This window comes from Protopterus annectens, chromosome 11.part0, assembly GCF_019279795.1.
Source record: "Protopterus annectens isolate FY-2018-M chromosome 11.part0, PAN1.0, whole genome shotgun sequence".
In the NCBI taxonomy this organism is placed as follows: Eukaryota; Metazoa; Chordata; order Ceratodontiformes; family Protopteridae; genus Protopterus; species Protopterus annectens.
In genome coordinates this window covers 706,386,132-706,405,931 of record NC_056745.1, presented here as the reverse complement: position 1 = coordinate 706,405,931, position 19,800 = coordinate 706,386,132, and positions in this window count along the sequence as shown.

The following is a 19,800-nucleotide window of genomic DNA, read 5'->3' as shown; positions in this document are numbered from 1 at the left end:
AAAACTACAGGCCTTGTCATTCAGAGTGACTAAGGCACTTTTAAGCAGTTGTAAGCGGGTTAGCGCTGGTTTGCGTGGAGGTCACGCATGGGCACTGCCGCTTATCTTCGCGCACACACGCTTAGCTAAGCACACAGAAGCACACACCCGCTTACTACTGCTTAAAAGTGCTTACTCTCGCACACACCCGTGCTATTTTCTTTTAAAGAAAAGAAAATGGGGAGATAGGAAAGTGGTGAAAAAGGGGGCACAAAGAGGGTAGGACAGTAGGAAAACAAGCTCGGGTTTTGCAGGAGGGATGTAGGAAAGGCCCTTAGCTGCCCATTTCTTCGTCAGCAACAGCTGTGCATATGTTTGTAATTTGGTGTGAAATTTGAAACCTTCCACCCCTGAGAGAGGTGTGAGGGCAACAATAATATTTGTTGTAAAGCCAATTGTAATTGCCAGTTTACATGTCCAGCAGACATGTGTGCAAAATGGGCAGCTATGTATGGGGCATAATTTTTTTGTGGGTACAGAGTGCCCTTTTTTTTTTTTCAGGTGAGAGTGGTATGTCAGGTACGGGAAGTCGGTATAGCTGGGGAGGTAGGTAGGGGAGGTTAACAGGCAAGACAAACAAGACGCATACAGGGGTGGTGTATGACACATGTGGGGGGGGTTACACAATTGACGGGGATGGATGTTTGGATATCTCGAGCCCAAGAGCCCACAGATGGCAACAGTGGAACTGAGATCCCCACCCATGGGCAGTTGCCATTTTGCCTTCACTGCTCAGGACGGGGCTGTGCTGGGGGCTGTGTAGGACGGGCAGCAGGCACACCCGTGAGTTGTGCCACCCATGCCTCAAGCTGGCGTAGGGGCCCAAGCACAGCGTGCCAGATCTCCCTACACACCACAGTCCGGACACTACAGAGGGTGAGTGGATGTTCTCCTCTGACCACGCTTGCAGAGGGGGGATGAGCCCCATCCCCTGCAGCGCTTCCACCCACACGTGGCACAGGGCCACCGGAGGAGGGTCCAGCCTGGGCCCTACTGCCAGTTGCACTCGCCAGCTGAGTTGGGAGAGGTGGGTCCGCTGGAACCCGCCTTCCCTGTCGTCCTATGTTTTGCATTATTTAGTGACAGTTTGGGTTAGTAACGTGCAATACCATTCATTGCTGTTGTAACAGCATGCATTAGTATTCCCATTAACCAAACAACCATAAATTCAAGCCATTGAACAGCAAGCATAACACATGCATAATTTGAACAACAGTACACGTTCCAACAACATGCAGGGTTGAGTGATGGCAAAAGGCCATCAGGTTTGGATGTATGAACAGGGCACATGCATCAACGTACATGCAAATATGTATGAATCAACAAGACAATTGTCCAGGGGAGTTAATTGTGAATACACATACCCATTTCACGTGGAATGGATTATTTGTGGTTATAGGGTAGGGTGAAGAAATATTTCATTAACAACTTCAAATACCTATACATATGCTGTACATTTCTACTAGCTGCAGATATATACACACTACAGGTCTGACTACAGTTTCCTATGTGACAACTTATGCATGTTGGTGATAGGAATGCTACTGCTACATCAATATACATTTTATTTTTATTCATACACATTCATATCTGGCTCTGTTCAGCTACATCATCCTGCTACATTTGCTTTATATGGCTCTAGACAACTGTGGATGTTTGATATTTCATACAACCATACTATCTGCATATTGCAAACTGAGAGCAACGTATCCAGATTCTGGGACACGCATTCCAGCTTCAGTACTTTTTTCAACACATGTTGCTGTTTGGTTGTGCCTGTCACATTCATTTCATTCTGTACTGACTGCAGTATACTTTATTCAGGAGCTATTACTACTGTATTGGTGGATTCATACCTCTTTCTCACACTCTCTCACTTGTTTTATTTCTACAATTCAGGATGGTACTTAATTCTAGGCTTTATTGACATGTTTTACTTAGTTATAACAATCCTTTCCAACAGTCTCACTTGGGTCATGTTTCAGAATTTAAACGGGGATATATTTCACACATGTGTTTTACTCAGCTTCTGTAGCTGTACTTTTCAGCCTGCTGCAGGTTATGTACTATTATATTACAGGTGGAACATCTTTATTTCAGACGTGTTTCATTTTTATATTTGGATTACAGGCTGCATCACACTTATGTAATCAAACAATACTAGCAAAATCTCTCTTACACTGTTACTTGTACTTTTTATTAATAAGTGACTACACTGCACTCTTTTGCAAGCTGTCATACTTACATATTTTTACAGTTACAGGGAGAGAATTACTGACCTGCCTGGTGGTGCAACCGCACAAGCCTATCGGCATAGGCTCGACGGTTCATGGAACGAACACCTGCAACTGTAATATAAATGAAGTAATATTGGAAAACACATCTCCATAATATCAGCTAGGTTAATTTCTTACATAAATAATTACATGTAACTTACTCAGTAGTGGGGTGTTGGGCATTTGCCGGGCCTCCTGGATCCAACGGTTCAGTTGGTCCTGCTTCCATCTCTTCAGGTCCGCATGGTGGTGATGCACCTGTTCACCAGTCCTTGGTATTCCTGTGGCACTGGTGAGATCATGTGCCAACCGGTCCCATGCCTCAGCCCTATATGCTCCCCACAGGACCTGGCCCTGTATGAGTTGGGCCTCATGATCATGGACGAGGAGCCAAACCATATATTTGGACTCCTCAATGCAACACCTCTGTGCTCGGAAGCAACTACCCTCTCCTACACCTGCCATCCTGACTGCAAATCGGTTCCACAATCAGTTATGCTGTGTATTCCCGCCTATGGGGCTTATATATGCCGTTTTCCTGCACTTATCTGTGATTGGCCATTTTGGAATTGTATCAGCTTCACAAAACCTGCTTTGTCATGCTCCTCTTTCCATTCATTCCTATATATATGCTATTACTGCATTTCTAAGAGCAACTGTCATGGCTTAGTGGTTCAGTATTTTGACTATGGTGCATGGTATCCTGAGTTCGAGCCTGACCATTGGTTTTTATATTTTATAATAGTATAACCGCACTAACTGAAGAAAATTAAAAGTACTACTAAACTTCAGAATTGAAAATAACAAACAAAATGTTGAATAAAATAATTACACAGACACTAAACTGGTGTTTTAGCTTTCGCTCTTATTAGATAGAAGAGCTTCTTCAGAATGAACATAGGAAAACTGTTACAATTTCAAAAATATGCAAAATCTTGTGATCCAACAGATTCTAAAATTCTAATAATGATGAATGCATATATTAATATAATGAGGTACTAGAACCAATAGGAATAATGCATATTAATAGATTAAAATGTGGAGGCTAGTGTTAAAACCAATACAAATACAACAGTAGTGCCAAACAATGTACATATAAGGAATAAAAGAGAGCAGAAGTCTAATAGATAATTAATAACTAATAACTAAAAATGGTGTACAGAAATGTAAACATGAAGCAATAAAAATTAACTGTACCATTTAAGAGCACATTTGATGTTGACACTTTCATTCAAACCAGGAAATAATTCAGAATTAAGTATATTTTATGACTGTCTACACAGGCCAGGAGGTGTGTCTGTGTAAAGGCAATTTTAATACAGCTTGCTCAACGTTGCTCGTCAGTTAGCTTGTTGGTGCGGTGCGCAGCTCTGCGCAAACGGGTCACGCTGGCTTACGCGCCGTTTGGCTGTCAGCATGCATATTACGCTCAGCTCAGCTACGGGCACACATGTTAGAATTCTGCTCAACCCCGGGCACTCCTTCTACACCTGTTAAACCACTACTCACCTACGGGCACTCATTTTACACCTGTTAAAACACTGCTCACCTACGGGCAGATATACTCAGCTTGTTAGAGTGTAGCTCAGCTATGGGCATTTCTGACATTTCTTCTTTTTTTTTTCATTTCTTCATAATACATGACCCATTTCATTACATTTTACATAAAAATAATTTTATACATGTACATATATGTCAGGGAACTATTTTGTGCTTATTTCACTAAAAATAAAAATTGATGTTGTGGGGGCTCGAACCATGACTGCCTCCGCTTCAGCCGACGTCTCGACCGCTACGCTATTGCTTCTTGGCTTACTTTGCATATTTAGTTCTTATATGCTTTTCCACTGACTGCTAACTGTGGCTAAGCGATGGGCACATCCGCACAAATGAGTGCACTCACGGGCAAACATCTTTAAAACTTATAAAAAAAATATAACATGTTCATTTTTACATTTTATGTTAATAGTCTGTGGGGGCATGTGTTGTGTTTATTCACATTTACACGGACTCTGTCGTGGGGTTTACTTTCGGGACTTTTACACTTCTGGGGGTGTGTCCGTTTGCAGGGCTCACCCTACGGACATGCCCCCTACTGTCTTACATGGACCGTGTTAGCCTTAGGTGTGATTCAGCATGCCCTCATGCATATGCATGGCATGCTGACGTCACACTGTTTAATTGCAGCCTCCGTGTAAGCCTTGTAACTCTTACACGGAGGCTTTGTGAATCCTGCCCCATATTAAATTAGTAACTTATTATTTATTATTTATAGTTGGTATTAGAGTATATTAGGTTTTAATAATAAAATTTTGTTTTTAAAGCATTATAGTGATTTAATGTAAAGGATGCGTAAATCTCTTATAAAATTAATAGTATTGATTTTTTTTAATTTATACATACATATATATATTTTATATGTTACAATAAGTAATTTGTTAAACTGGAGTTCGATATTTATAGGATTATGTAACATTCTGGCTTATACAGAATTGGTTTGTTTCTATATGGCTTTAATGGGTACGAACAGGTCCACTATGTTTGTCTCTTTAAATACAAGTTTATGAGGAATTTTGTATTAATAATTGGATAATTGGCCTTAATAGAGTATAAAATAGTTTTAATTGATTTAGTTTGTATCTGAAGAAGGTGAGGCACTGACCCCACCGAAAGTGCTAATAAAACTTGGAAGTTTTTATTATTTTTTCTGTTTTTTTGACATCGCTCACAGTATTTCTCGCCTAATTTTCAGTAGTCTAAATGTACATGTATTTCAGGTTTTAATGGCTCTGGATGTCTAGCCATAGGTAGTAAACCTGTACAAGTACAATTCTACCATCAAGAGGAACCAGTGAAAGGGGTATTTTTAATGCATAATTCTTGCACTTCCAAAATCTTGGGAATGGATATATTGTCCAAAATGGGAATTGACATAGACCTTCCTAATGGCATTATATGGCAAGGACAAGGTCCCATGCCGTGTATGATTGAGGCAATACATGTATCAAGCAGTTCTGAAAAGTGCCATACTGTCAGCCCTACTGAAAATGAAGTATGCTTAAAGGTAAAACAACAGTTCCCTACATTGTGGTCTCAAGGGCCCACATACTGTGGAAGCTACAGGAAGCAGTTTCTGTAGGAAGTGACAAAGATTTTATTCCACCATTTCAAAAACAGTATCCGATCCCAAAGGAAGCAGAGACAGACATGCAAGACTGCATACAATGATGGCTTGATGTGGGAATAATTCAAAAGGGAAATAGCCCTACAAATTCACCCATATGGCCAGTTAAAAAGAAAGATGGTACTTAACGATTGGTGATTGATTTAGAAAAGTGAACCAACTCATGACTCCCCAGGCTCATCTGATTCCAGGGGTCCCAGAGCTAGCAGGAAGAATAAAACCACAAAGTCAGTGGTTTATGGTCATAAATGTAGCTAATGGATTCTTTGTGGTACCACTGGAGGAAAACGATTGGCAAAGGTTTGCCTTTACATTTCAAAATGAACAGTATGTCATGATGTGGTTACCGCAGGTGTTTCAAAACAGTCCGGTTATATTTCACCAAATAGTTGGACGAATACTACAAGGTCTAGAATCTGATGATTCTGTTCTGCATTATATTTATGACATACTAATACAGTCTGAAACAAAAGAACCGCATTTAGCTAAAGTGACACAGGTCCTTCAAACACTGCAGGAGGCAGGGTTTAAAATTAAAAGTGAAAAGGTACAGTTCATGTCATCTGAAGTAAAATTTCTAGGTACTATTTTACGTCCTTTCAGGCGTACTCCTTGTTCGGAGAGGGTGCAGGGAATTTTGCAAATGGATAAATCAGTTACTATTCCGGATTTGCACAAATTTCTGGGTATCATGAATTATAATCGGGAATTCATAGAGGATTATGCCAGCATGGCAGCTCCTCTGTATGACATGCTTTCTAGCCAGAAAGAATTACCCTTTCTGGAGTGGGGACAAAGGAAAATATGGCTTTTTGTGATTTAAAGGCAGCACTGGCCAAGGCTACAGAATTAGTAGCTCCAAGTCTAACATGTCCCTTTGTGTTACAGGCAGCAGTTGGACCCAACACACTCTCTATTGTGCTTTTACAAGAGTGGCCTCAGGCTCTGATTCTAGAATGGAAAAAGCTTTACGCCCTATTACATTTTTCAGTAGGATAATGACACATGTTGAGAGGGGATATCACCTCTGTATTCAGCAACTTTTGGCCATTTACTGGGGTTTAAAACAAACTGAATACCTAACAGGATTTTCTAAAGACATTATAATACAGGCACCACATTATGCCATACAGGCTTTGGTAAATGAGACTCAGCTAAATAAACTGATTGATGATGTCAGTCAAGCAGTGTTTGCAAAATGGTTGGCAATATTTAGTGTCAAGCAAGTTACAATAAAGGCAGGAGATAAGTATTACTTATCGAATTTCATGGGATATGTAGGAAAACGACACAAATGCATTAAGCACATTTCAAATCCAGAAAAGCGCATTCTGTCTCCTGATTTTCAGGAAGACAGGCCATCAGTCTTTGTTGATGGTGCTCGATTTTGGGACAATGGACAATATCGGAATGTATTTGCAGTAGTACCAGAAAACCCTTCTATGGGACAGCTGACTCTGATTCAGTTACCGGGACACATGTCTGCTCAGCGAGCTGAACCGGAAGCAGTTCTTTATATGTTACAGCATTTTCCACCTGTCAGTATTTTTTCAGACAGTGCATATGTAGTTAATTCTCTGCAGCTGCATATGTCTACATGGGCAAGGAGAGGGTTTGTTAATAACATGGGCAAACCACTCAAGCATGCTTCTGTGTTACAGACTATTTGGAATTTGGTTCATAGTCAGTCCCTTGTGATTTGCTACAGTATCTTAAAGGTAAAAGCTCATCAAAAATCTAAAAATGAACATTTTCAGTTGAATAACTATGCTGATCAGATGGCAAAAAAGGCAGCAAAGGAAGGAATGCAATTGTATCCTACAGAACACCTTTCTAGTGTACCAGATAAAAACCACTGCAGTACATGCCATACAGACATTTTCAGCTCAGAAGTTGCAACATGATTTGCTGCAGATCCAAACTAAGTTTGGACTGAATGAAGACTTAGAAAAATGTACTCTTGTAGGAGAAAATCCAGGGGAATATTATGGAAAATGTTTTGAAGACAGTTCTAGTCTTCCTTATATACCATACCAGCAGGCACAACAGTTAGTGAAATTTAACTATCAGGTATTGGGACATTTAGGTACACAAAAGTTATTGCCCATTGTAAAAAAACAAGTACTGGCATCCACAGTTAAAGAAAATCTCTGATTTAGTGCATGCTGAATGCTTAATACATTTGCAGGTTAATGCTCAATTAAAAAAAAACAGTTACTAAGGGTAACTCCAGCAGATGGACCTTGGTATGCCATCCAAATTGACTTTGCAGGTCCATTACCCCCAGCTAAAGGTGGGTACAGGTATCTTCTAGTGGTAATTGATGTTTTTTTCAAAATGGGTAGATGCAATTCCTACAAAAACAATGACGGCTAAGGCTAAAGCAGAAACCTTATGGAAAAACATTTTTTGTCATTGGGGATGGCCACGAGTTATAGAATCCAATAACAGACAACAATTTGTCAGTAAACTGATGAAAACGTTGTGTGATTTGCTTGGTATCCAGCAAAAATTTCATGTTCCTTACCATTCCCAGTCTAATGGGATAGTTGAAAAAATGAACAGGACTGTTATGGAATGCCTTAAGAAAGCCTGCTTGGAAAAAGGTGTAAATCGGGTAAAACTTTTGCCTGGATTCCTGTGGGGTGTCAGAGCAACTCCACATAGTAAAACAGGGATATCACGTTTTGAAGTTATGACAGGCAGGAAAATGCCTGTACAATTGCCATTCAATCCTACTGTTAGTACAAACAGACCATTAATAAAAACTGCACAGCATCAATAATGGTTAAAAGATATTTCTGAATTGTGTCAAAGCCTATCAGAAATGCAAGCGTTCAAATTGCGGTCAAAGGATCCTGTTATGCCAGAAGAAAACCTTCCTTCTGGGACACAGGTATTGATCAAGACATTCCAGACAGACGGTCCATGGGATAGTAATTGGCAAAGACCTTTTGAAATAACTGCTCAGTTAGGACCACTAGTGTACAGAGTTAAAGGAAAGAAAAAAGAAAAACAAAATGATTCTTGTTCATAAAGATCAGTTGAAAGTCATTAAGTGACTTCATGTTTTGTGTTTTTTTGTAGACTCACGGCAAATGGCAAGTCTGAAAAAGTTGAAAAAGCATCTATCAAAACAACTTTTCAGATTAATATCACTTACATGGAAAGGTTATATTACTGTACATAATGAAGATTCTGTTTGTTATTGTACTGACTGTACTCATTGGAGCTCTTCGGGTAGAGTGTCAAACAGGAAAAATTCAAGTTTGGAAAATAAACAATGACGATAATACTGTAGAACTAGGTTGGCATGGCTGTTCAAAGATAAATCATTTTTGTGGGCAAAGACAGCAGGACAACTTCACTTGTCCATCTAATGCTAGTTGTATTTTTGGGCACATAAGATTTCCCAGTAATATTACTTTTTGGTCCACAGTTATGGGTCATCATTATATTCAACCAAAAAGCCCTAAGGTAACCCTTGAATTTGATTCCAAAGTTTCTATTAAATGTTGTCAATTTCCTATATTTTATTTGGGAAAAGGGAAAAATTCACAGGAATATCCAAAATCAATACAAAAGTTAATCCTCACCTATATAAAAACGTGTGGTAGTCATACTACACAGGGAATGAGTATTCCTCCCAATAATACAGAAATACAACTAAATTTTACTACTGGAGTTTCTGTAATATGTATTAATACCACAGTCATTACAGGCCATAGACATTGGGGATATGTGTTAGCAATATTAACAGGTAAACTTACCACTGTTCATACAGACCATTTGGTTAAAATCCCTTCTACCTGTAAAAAGGTAGGTAGACAGTATAAAAAATGTGTGGTACATTTTAACATCACATTCCCAGATACAGGCAGGTGCCAATATAAAAGAGCATGGTATGATACTCTGTTAGGAGGCTTAGGCACCAGAATGGGGGCTCTTAATGCAGCTGACATTGAATTTTTAGCTAATCAATTAAAAATAGTGGGGGAAGATATCTCTCAGATTGTATATTTACAAGCATTTTGGAATCCAGATATATGGAAGACACACCTCCCTAATATAAACTATCAGCAGCAATTTTTAGACAATTATAATGCTATGCAGCTACATCAGTTAAACATTGATGGTAACATGACAATTTTTGTAAATTGGACAAAATGCACTGTGCAATGTTTTATGTAGAAATTTAGAAAAATAGAGTACAAACTGAACTTATGTTACACAATGAAACATTTTTAGTGACAATTGTTTAACAAATGGATACCTGATACAGATTGGATTAAGCTATTTACTGAAGTAACATACTGTACCCCACAATATTGTACAGGAAAGTTTATGCATTATAATGTTACTGATACCACTATTATGTATCAATTTACTGTGTTACCTATGATATTTCTTGTACCAGAAGGATATGAGTATTGCTTGCCACAATTTCGAGGTAATTATATAGATATGAGAGGAAAAACACATAAAATTGAATATTGTACACAGACTCAAAATGGACTAATTTGTGGACAGCATTCGCCTATCTATGAACCATGCTTATTACAGCATTATGTTAAGTTGTGTAAATGGACTATCATGCCTTCTTCTTTTCAAATGTTTATAGAAGTGGCTCCTCAGTATATTTGTCTGGTTACAGATCAAGATGTAGGTCATAATTTAAAAATACCTTTTGTAGGATGTTTCATGAAATGATAAGAGTTATGTGTTTACTGAACTCATAGAAGTAAATATTTCCAGGAACTAGAATTATGACTTAATACAACTTCCCAATATATCTGTATCCTTGGATAATTTAAAAAACACAATGAACAATACTAAGATTCTCAGAGAGTATTTGGAAAAAAGAAATAAAAGTATTCTGTATTATGAGGCATTTAGCATCATTGGAAAAGTTAAACTAATTAGTCTAGCTGAAAAGACCAAAAAAGACACTGCTCACAACTGGTGGGATATCTTTACTGGTTGGTCAAAATCAGGGAAAAAACTGTTAAGTTGGTTGATACATCCTGTATTAGTAGTGTTAGCCATTATAGTCATATTAACTATCTGGAATTGCTACCTACGTTTCCATTTGCGGAAAACTTATAGAATCCAACAAATCATGATGGTTAACCTAGATAAACTGGAAAAGGTTTCAATGTGTACAACTGAAGTCAAAAATGTACAGTCATTTTCTGCTTTTTAAATGAAAAGAGGGAATTGTGAGAGTAAAGAACAGGTTAAAATGGATTTCAGTGGATTTTCTCTGAACATGTAAAATAAATGTTCTGCATTTCATTGTGTAGAGTGCACTCAGTTTAATAACATCAAAAACATATAGCTTGGTATTCATTGTTAATAAGAGTCAGAAGTAAAATATTTTATCTTTTATAAACTATGCAGCTTGTGAAATGTATTGCCTACAAGCAGGTCAAGATGAACTCTTGTATGCAGCTGTGTGTCGACAACAGGATGTGCAAGATAAGCGTGAGTCAGAGGAGTTATCCTTCAGGAACATAATGTTTGAAATATGGAAAACAAACTGTCAGCAGACCAGCTTCAAAGGAAATACTTATTATTCTGGCAAATTCTGTAAACTGCTGATGCAGGCAGGAAAGACAGTATAAAGACTGGGACTTTTTCTTTTGTATCAAAGACTTTGATTTTCCTATCCTTAAAGACCTGATGCTGTAAGCTGAAGTACGGTTTTGATATATATATATATATATATGTATATATATATATATATATATATATATATATATATATATATATATATGTATAACTTTCATTGCAAAGCTGTATGTAAACCTCATGTGCAGTAAATGAATGTTGTAACAGCAGAACTCTATCAGTGTCTTCATTGAGTAAAGGTACAGACTACCTGAATAGTGTAGTTTAACTTTAACACAGACCAAGTACTACATTCAATTAAATGCATATATGTTTCACATACCTGCTGTAGTATTGTCCTCTCTCTAGGTACACTTTTATGTGTCCCTTGTTTTAGGGTCTATATTAGATCAGCAAACACTTAAAAAAGTGAATGCTGATTAATCGAACTTATGCAAGTGAAAGCTTACAATCTCAAACTGTCAGATCAGCGATTTTTTTCCAAGGGAAAGAAATCGCTGATCCAAAACACATACACACAACACAAGCACACCAAACAAACAGCAATCCACACGCATACACCTACAATCTGACATCTAACCCTACACTAAACTCTACAAACACCACTAACTATCCACTTACCTTAACCCAAACCCTAACCCTAAGGTCCGTCACTATCACACACTGACCTCACCCGCTCCCTAACCCTAACTCACCTAACCCACCCTAACCCTCACGTTCACACAATCACATACATACCTAACCCGTGCCCTAACCCTAACTCACCTAACCCGCCCTAACACTAACATCCACACAATCGCATACTTACCTGAATCCGACCCGTAACTTTCCACCACAGCACTGAAAATACTGAAGCAACAGAAACGGACAACCAAATTCTTTCCCTTGGAAAAAATTCAGGTTTCTGTTACTTCGATATTTTAAACATTCGCTCACTTAGGTTCGATCAATCAGCATTCGCTTATTTAAGGATTCGCTGATCTAATATAGACCCTTGTTTTATAAACTTTTGTTTTGGCTTAGTTTGTAGTTTTAATTTATTTATTTCTCTCTTCTGTCTCTCTCTCTCTCTCTCTCTCTCCATTACAGGGATTGAGTTGCTTTGAATAGGTTGCAGCATGGATTTTGTAGGTGATGCTCATGATCCGGTGATGGCCTCTGTACCAATGAGTCTTCACCACTTGCTAACTGCATGCAGCCAACTGTATAGTACTTACAATTACCACTGTCATGGTAACCCACTACTATAAATTACTACATCATGTGGGCATTGTCCCTTTACCTTTACTTCATGGAAGACATCCTTCCTGTGTGTGGGCAGCAGTGTTACAGACAGCAGGTAGCAATACCTCTTACAACAGGACTTGCAGACACAGCCCAACTACATATTTGTTTAAGGTTCCAGACTTACGGACACTGTGAGTTATATGCATTGTATACTGCTAGCTTTACAGGGTTTGTGTGTACATGCTAGTTTTGCATGGAATGCAGTCTGTCTGCATATCTCTCAACTGTGGGCCTATCCATATGATGGCCAGAGGATTGTTTTGTCTTTTCACCCTTGTCTCTGATATATCAGTGGCATTCTCTCTGTTGAGTGCTATCAGTACGTGGCTACACCCATTTGGGTTTCTGACTTCATATTCCTGAGTAAGGGTATGTTGCAACCAATCCTGTAACACCAGCAACTTTCGCAGCATATAACAGCAATATTGCAAATATGGCCCTGTGTTCCAGCCTCTGTCCTCCACCTATATACCAGACTATGTCCATATGCCATGCAGTAAGAGGTTAAGTAGTGGCCTATCATTATTTAGTGCTGGCATTCTTGCTATCATTCCAGTGATGTTGTGGACTCTCACACATATTGTGGGGTAGGGTTCATATATATGAGGGTTACAGCTGGACAAAATGTGTGTGACCTTGTACAGTCTAGAGGTCAGTGTATGTAACACTGTTATATGCCCTTGTAAGTCATTCTATGAGGGAGGGTTATGCACCATTTTTAACCTAGGCTGTTACATGTGAGGGATATCAGTAGTAAGACACATGAAGGTATATGGCTGTACATTTTCATACATTTCACCATGGGAACAGTGGTGCGATAGCGCTTACTGTCTTACAGACAGTTCTGCTTGTCGGTGTGATAATGATATTTTGAGTTAAGCATTGTTATGTAACAGATACATTTTCATTGTGACAACTTAGGTTCATAAGTTGGTACTAGGCTATCAGCCCTAGGGCCTATACAAGCCTAGCCATAACAATTCCCTGGATATTTCTTCCCACAATATTTACTTCTCTGGACCCCTGTCTAGCAGGGTGGCTGACATGATCCCGGGGTGAATTACCTATCTCCCATCCAATCATCAAGGTTCCTTTTGAAGAGGACCAAGGAAGCGCTCTGCTTGACATGTATGGGTAGTCTATTCCAGAGTATGGGGAGTCTCTGGGTCAGGCACCTATCCCTCCAGCATGTTTTGTTCATTGTGATGACAAGGTTTAGATCCCTGGAGCATGTGGCTCTGAGGGATTGGGATTTCTTTAAGTGGAGCATGTCCAACAGCTCAGGATTTGACATGGCCTTGTATGTTAAGCAGAGATCACCTCTGAGTAGATGATATGCCACAGAGTATAGCTGGAGTTTTTTTAGATGGTCAGCATGCTTTAGGCCTGTGATTCTTTTAGTGAGGTATTTATGTGGCCTTTCCAGCTGTTGCAGATGTTTTGTGAGGTACATACCAAATGGGGCATTATACTCTATAATGGGTCTAATGAGGGATGAGTACAGTGGGACAATGACCTCCTTTTTTCTGGATGAAAAGCCTTTAGTGATGAGGTGTGCCACATAGAAGGATTTTCTGACTGTTGTGGCGATGTGGTTATCAAAAGTGAGACCACAGTCCACCTGTATCCCTAAGTCTCTCATCACACGTTCGATTTTTAGTGTACTGCCACCTATGTGGTAATTCATGGGTACATGTTTTTTTCCAAAGTGGATAACTATACATTTCTTGGCATTAAGCTTGAGCCCATGGCTCTGGCACCAGGCATCTGTTTATGTAAGGCCCTTTTGTAGAATATCCACATCATAAGGGGATTCAATAATGGCTCCCAGTTTGCAGTCATCTGCGAACTTTGTTAGCCAGAGTCCCTTAGTGTTGGCCTGTACTTCAGAGAAGTAGATGCCAAACAAGAGTGGTCCCAGGACTGAACCCTGAGATACTACACTTGTCACTTGTCTGGAGCTGGATTTGGAGTCGGCTACTTTTACAGTCTGGGTTCTGTCAGTAAGCCAGTTGGTAACCCATTGAGTGATGTAGGGATTTATGCCCAGCTTAGTAAGTTTATCTATCATTCCAGAGTGGGGGAGGGTGTTGAAGGCCTTGGCGAGGTCCAGATAGGCTGTGTGGACCACCTTACCCTCGTCCACAGCTCTGGAGACTGATTCGAAGAACTCAATCAAATTCAGGAGACAAGATCAGGACTTCACAAACCCAAACTGGGTGGCGTCCAGTGTTTGAAGGTTGCCAATGTCTTTGTTTATAAGTTCCAAGATAATGAGTTCCATGCCCTTGCAGGTCAGGCTTGTCAGACTGATGGGACGGTAGTTCCTGGGATCCAAGGTGGATCCCCCCTTGTGGATTGGGATAACTGTAGCTGTGCGTCACTCAGTGGGCACAAAGCCTGAGGTGAGGCTATGATTAAACATGAAACTTACTTCTTTTCCCCCTAGGGGTTGAGTACAGAGTGTAATTGGAGGCTGCTGAACTACATCTGTAATTAATTAGCATTGATTGATTCTTATCTTCCAGGCAAGTGTTTTTTTTTTACTGTTGTACTACTTGAAGGCCTTAGCCTGGATAGCAACATATGTTATGCTCTCAGATTACTGTATCAAATGTTTTGAGAGTTACATTACTCAGTTATTATGTATTTCAAACATCTAACTACTATATGACATGGTATATACAACTGAAATAGTACACAAATAAAATGTCATTGTATGCAAACTTGTGTGTGGTGTCATATCCTTTGACTTGTCTGTGGGTACATGTTTCTTGCAATAATTGTCTTTTGTATGAAAGAATCAAACACTGGCCATTTTAAAAGGTGGCAACTGTAGGAATACTGGCTGTTCAATATGCTGTGCACCTTCTAAATATATATCTTCTTATACATATCTATGAGTAGTAATATATGTATATGTGTATGTATATCTATATACATATATATATATCTATATATGTGTGTACATATATATATATATATATATATATATATATACACATATATGTGTGTGTGTGTGTGTGTGTGTGTGTGTGTGTGTGTGTGTCTGTGCATGTATGTATCACTGGAATGTTTACTGCTTCCACATTGTACATTCCCTACGGTACATAGACTGTTGTGCATGATATTTTATTGGTATCATCCTGACATCATACAGCTGAGATGGATTACTGTTAACTTGTTGTGACTGTGTTGTGTAGGGTCCTGGGCATGAGAATTACAAGTGTTAGTTATTGTGTTGCAAGGCAGATCTGTTCAGCTGTGGAGGAAGGGATGATATCAATAATTACAAGAGGTATTTATTTTGGGCCCCTTCACCCCCATTAACAGTGCCTTTGGTCATATATTTATTTTTTGTATGTGCAAAATTCCCTTTAAAGCAGTTGTAAGTGGGTTTGCATGGAGCTAAGTGATGCTTACGTGAGCTTAGCTTATGCCCGCTTAAACCCACGCTGATTTCAAATAAAGAAATAAAAGGGAGATAGGAAAGTGGTAAAATGGGGCAAGCAGGGGGACAAACAAGAGTAGAAACAAATAGGAATGTGCAGGACGGATGGAGGAAAGGACCATAGCTCTGCATTTCTTTGGCAGCAACAGTTACTTTCAATGTGGGCACTTTAGAATTTGGAGCCTCACACCCTAAAGGGAGGTGTGTGGGCAACATACAATATGGATGATTGGTAGGGTTTGATTGCATGATGGGTTCATATCTCTGGGTGAAATGCAAAGCTATGTATGGGATGAGATTTATTTGTGGGACAGATGCCCTTTTTTTAAGGTGAGAATGGGATGTTAAGGAAGGATTATTGGTAAGTGTGGTGAGGGATGCTTGATAGGAGAGGTTGCATTTGCAGACAGACAAGACAACAGACATGAGAGGTGTATGACACATCTGGGGTAAATGCCTTGATGGGGAGGGTGGTTGGGAATCCAAGGCTCATGAGACCCCAGATGGTAGTAGTGGCACTGAAGTCCCCACCTGATGGCAGTCACCCCTACTCCTTCACAGCCTCAAAGGTGGCTGTGCTGGGGGCTGGGCTGGAGGGGCCACCTTCCCCTCTAGCTGCAACCGCCTGCCTCCACCTGGTGCAAGTGGTCATCCAGCTACATCTGGAGGACACTGCACACCATGCCACAGATCTTATCCTGGGTGACAACATCCTCACTGTGTCCACTTGCAGGGGGTGAGCCCCATCCCCTGCAGCAGTTCCACCCAAGGGTGGTGCAGGACCAGCAAATGAGGGAGGTCTGGGTTGGGTCCCAGATGTGCTGGGACCTGGTGCCTCGGCCAGGTGAGGTGGAAGAGGTGGATCTGCTGGGATCTGCCTTCCCATATGTGCTATGGTGTGGAAATTAATAATGAATATTGGTTAGTCGTGCACAACACATTACAACATTAGTCAAAATAGCATGCATGGATATTCCCATTTACCCAAAACAGTGCAATTATAACAGTGCCATAGCAAACAGAACCCATGCATATATGGAATGGCATCCAGGGTTGTGACAGCATGCCAGTTAGTGGTATGTCTGGCAGGCAATAAAATGATTTATTCAACAGGGAATATTAGTATGCACACAGTTTAAACAATGATAAACCAAATGGAACAATGGTCCCAACAGTAGATGTTGTTTAGGAAAGTACAGTTGTGTACATTTACCATAAATGTAGATGTTCAAGTGTATTCACTATTGCAGTAATCACATTTGGGTTATCCCTGCCAGGGTAGCCCTCAGCCAGCCCAAATACCAGAGGCTTAGTATTTCTGAGTCAGTTGCTGTCACTTCAGGACCAACGTCAGGTCATCAGTAGTATACCTGAGCCATGGGGCTGCTACAGCACACCAACAGCTGTAGATATCAACAGAGTAATTGTACCCTAATTTTAGTTATACACATCATACCTGTTTCTATCCCAGTTTCTTTACCTGTGGGCCTGTGCAGATGAACTGTGTGCACATTACACTGCTATTTCTACACCTATTTAAGATTCACATATTAGTTACAGGTCCTAGAGTGTGTGTTGTGCCTTTCACATACATCTAATGTGACATTCTCTGTGTGTAGGTTTCTTGGCAACTGGGGAAACTATATGTGACAGAGTGACACTTGAGGGGCTTGTCTGGGCCAGACTGCAGAGTGTGGATGTCTAGCTTGCATCTATTTGTAGGACTGGGGCTGATCAACACAGCAATTGTACATCTTTCATAGTTATACACATCATACTAGTATTTCTATTCAGATTTCTTTACCTGTGTGCCCTGTATGGAAAATGTATGTGTTGCAGTACATTTTTTCTATTCAGATTGCAGTTTACAACTGTAGAAGCATACTGAGATGTTAGTGGTGGTCCCTGGATTTGAACCATGGAATGTGTGCAAAACTGAACTACAGGCCTGGTCCTTATCAGACTGATCTCATAAGGAGGTGTTGTGTGTTGCATGTGACATTTCTATCTAGTATATATTTGTTTGCACAGTACTTTTATTATGACATGTTGCATTATTTGTTTCCCATTTTCAGTACAAATTATGCATACACAACAGACATTGGTATCATTGTTTGTGAAATGTGCACATTAGCTGGATTGCACATACTGCAATTTAGATTCCTGAGTACACAATGTAGGTTTTAAGTCTGCACCTGTTAGCCTTATATATTTTTCAGTACATTCATAGCTAAATACAGCTGAAATTGAAAGGTTAACACAGGACAATGCTGGCAGACAAACAAGTAAAACATATTCTGATGGAAATATGTACTGTTGCTTTTTTCAGTTATTTGACATGCCCAATCTAAAGTATGCAGACAAGCAGTGCTAAATCAATTCACCTCAGTTAATGCATTCTGCAAGACATACACATTTCTATTTTTCAAGTACAAGTGAGATGACACACAACAATGTTTGGAATCACCTTTATTAGTTTTGACATACATATCTGTGTACAACTCAGAAATCCACAATTACTATTCCTGCATGATCTGCACAGGTGAATGCTTTTCATTTCTAACAGTTACAGTAGCCCTAACATGGCACTTTCTTGGCAGGTTCATTCAGGCCCACTCATACATAATATTCCTCTCCTGCATATTGCATCTTGTTTGCTACTGATATCTGTATTACACAGCAGCTGGGAATACTCCATTGTAACACTGGCAGCCTGACACAGGCATTTATTCCTGACTTTTACAGCACAATTATAAATACAGGTGGTACTACCATTACTATAATCTTGATTTCTTACTGCTAATAGTAGGGGGTATTCTGTACTCACCATACTGCCGATGCAGCCGGGCAAGTCGCTGGGCATGAGCCACAACATTCTGGGACCTCTTCGCAGCAGCTGTATGGGAAGACATCACATATTAATCACACCTGCATAGTCACAAGCTGAACTTTTCCCATACTTAGAGATACATACAACATCCTGCTGTTGGGCTTCATAGATCCACTGGTCCATGAGTGCACCCCTCCTCTGCTTCAGGTCATTATTGTGGTGATGTACCTACTCACCAGTCCAGGGTATGCCAGTGGCACTGGTGAGATCACATGCAAGCTGGTCCCAGGATTCTGCTTTGTACTGGGAGCCCTGGTACTGGCCCTGCAGCAGCCTGTCATCATGGTTTTTAACTAGGAGCCCAACCATGACCCTGGATTCCTGGATGCATCAACATTGTGCTCGGAAGAGAACACCTTCACCAACACCAGACATTTTGGTCCTGCTGTGAGCAATCCCAAATGGTTATGGCTGTATTCACACCTGTGCATTTTAAATAGTGCAGTTTTCCCGCACTTTTTCTTGATTGGCCAGTTTTAATATGCTGAACTATGCTTAGCTCCACCCAAATCCACATAGTTAATGCTTACACCAGCTAAGCAAAGCTGAAAGCAGGTAAGCAATGCTTATGATAGGAAAGCATTGCTTAAATCTATTTTTTCATTAAATTTATACATTAATTTTTACATTTATATTTTACATATTCCCACCCCTACTGTGCTAAACGTGAGACATATGATTGACATCAATCATTCAAATTCCTTAAAAGTTTATTAAATAATTTGGCAAAGGGGGATTCAAACCGAACATGTTCTACATGCTATACCATGGCAGTACAGCACTTGTCTATCAATTTCAGGATTTCAGCCAGCCTAAGCATAGCGGTACTCCACGCAAGCAAGCTGCGCACTGCTTAAACTTCAGATATATTTAATGAAAAAAACATATTTTTTTAATTTCTTTTGCTTTCCTCTTGCCCTACTGCTTCCATGCATGTAGGACAAGAGTGCATAGATTTGGGGGTGTGCACTTGAAGGCTGCTGCCTTCTAGGTGTTTGTGTTTTTTTTTTCTTTTTCAGTGTCCACAGACACTGAAATGTTA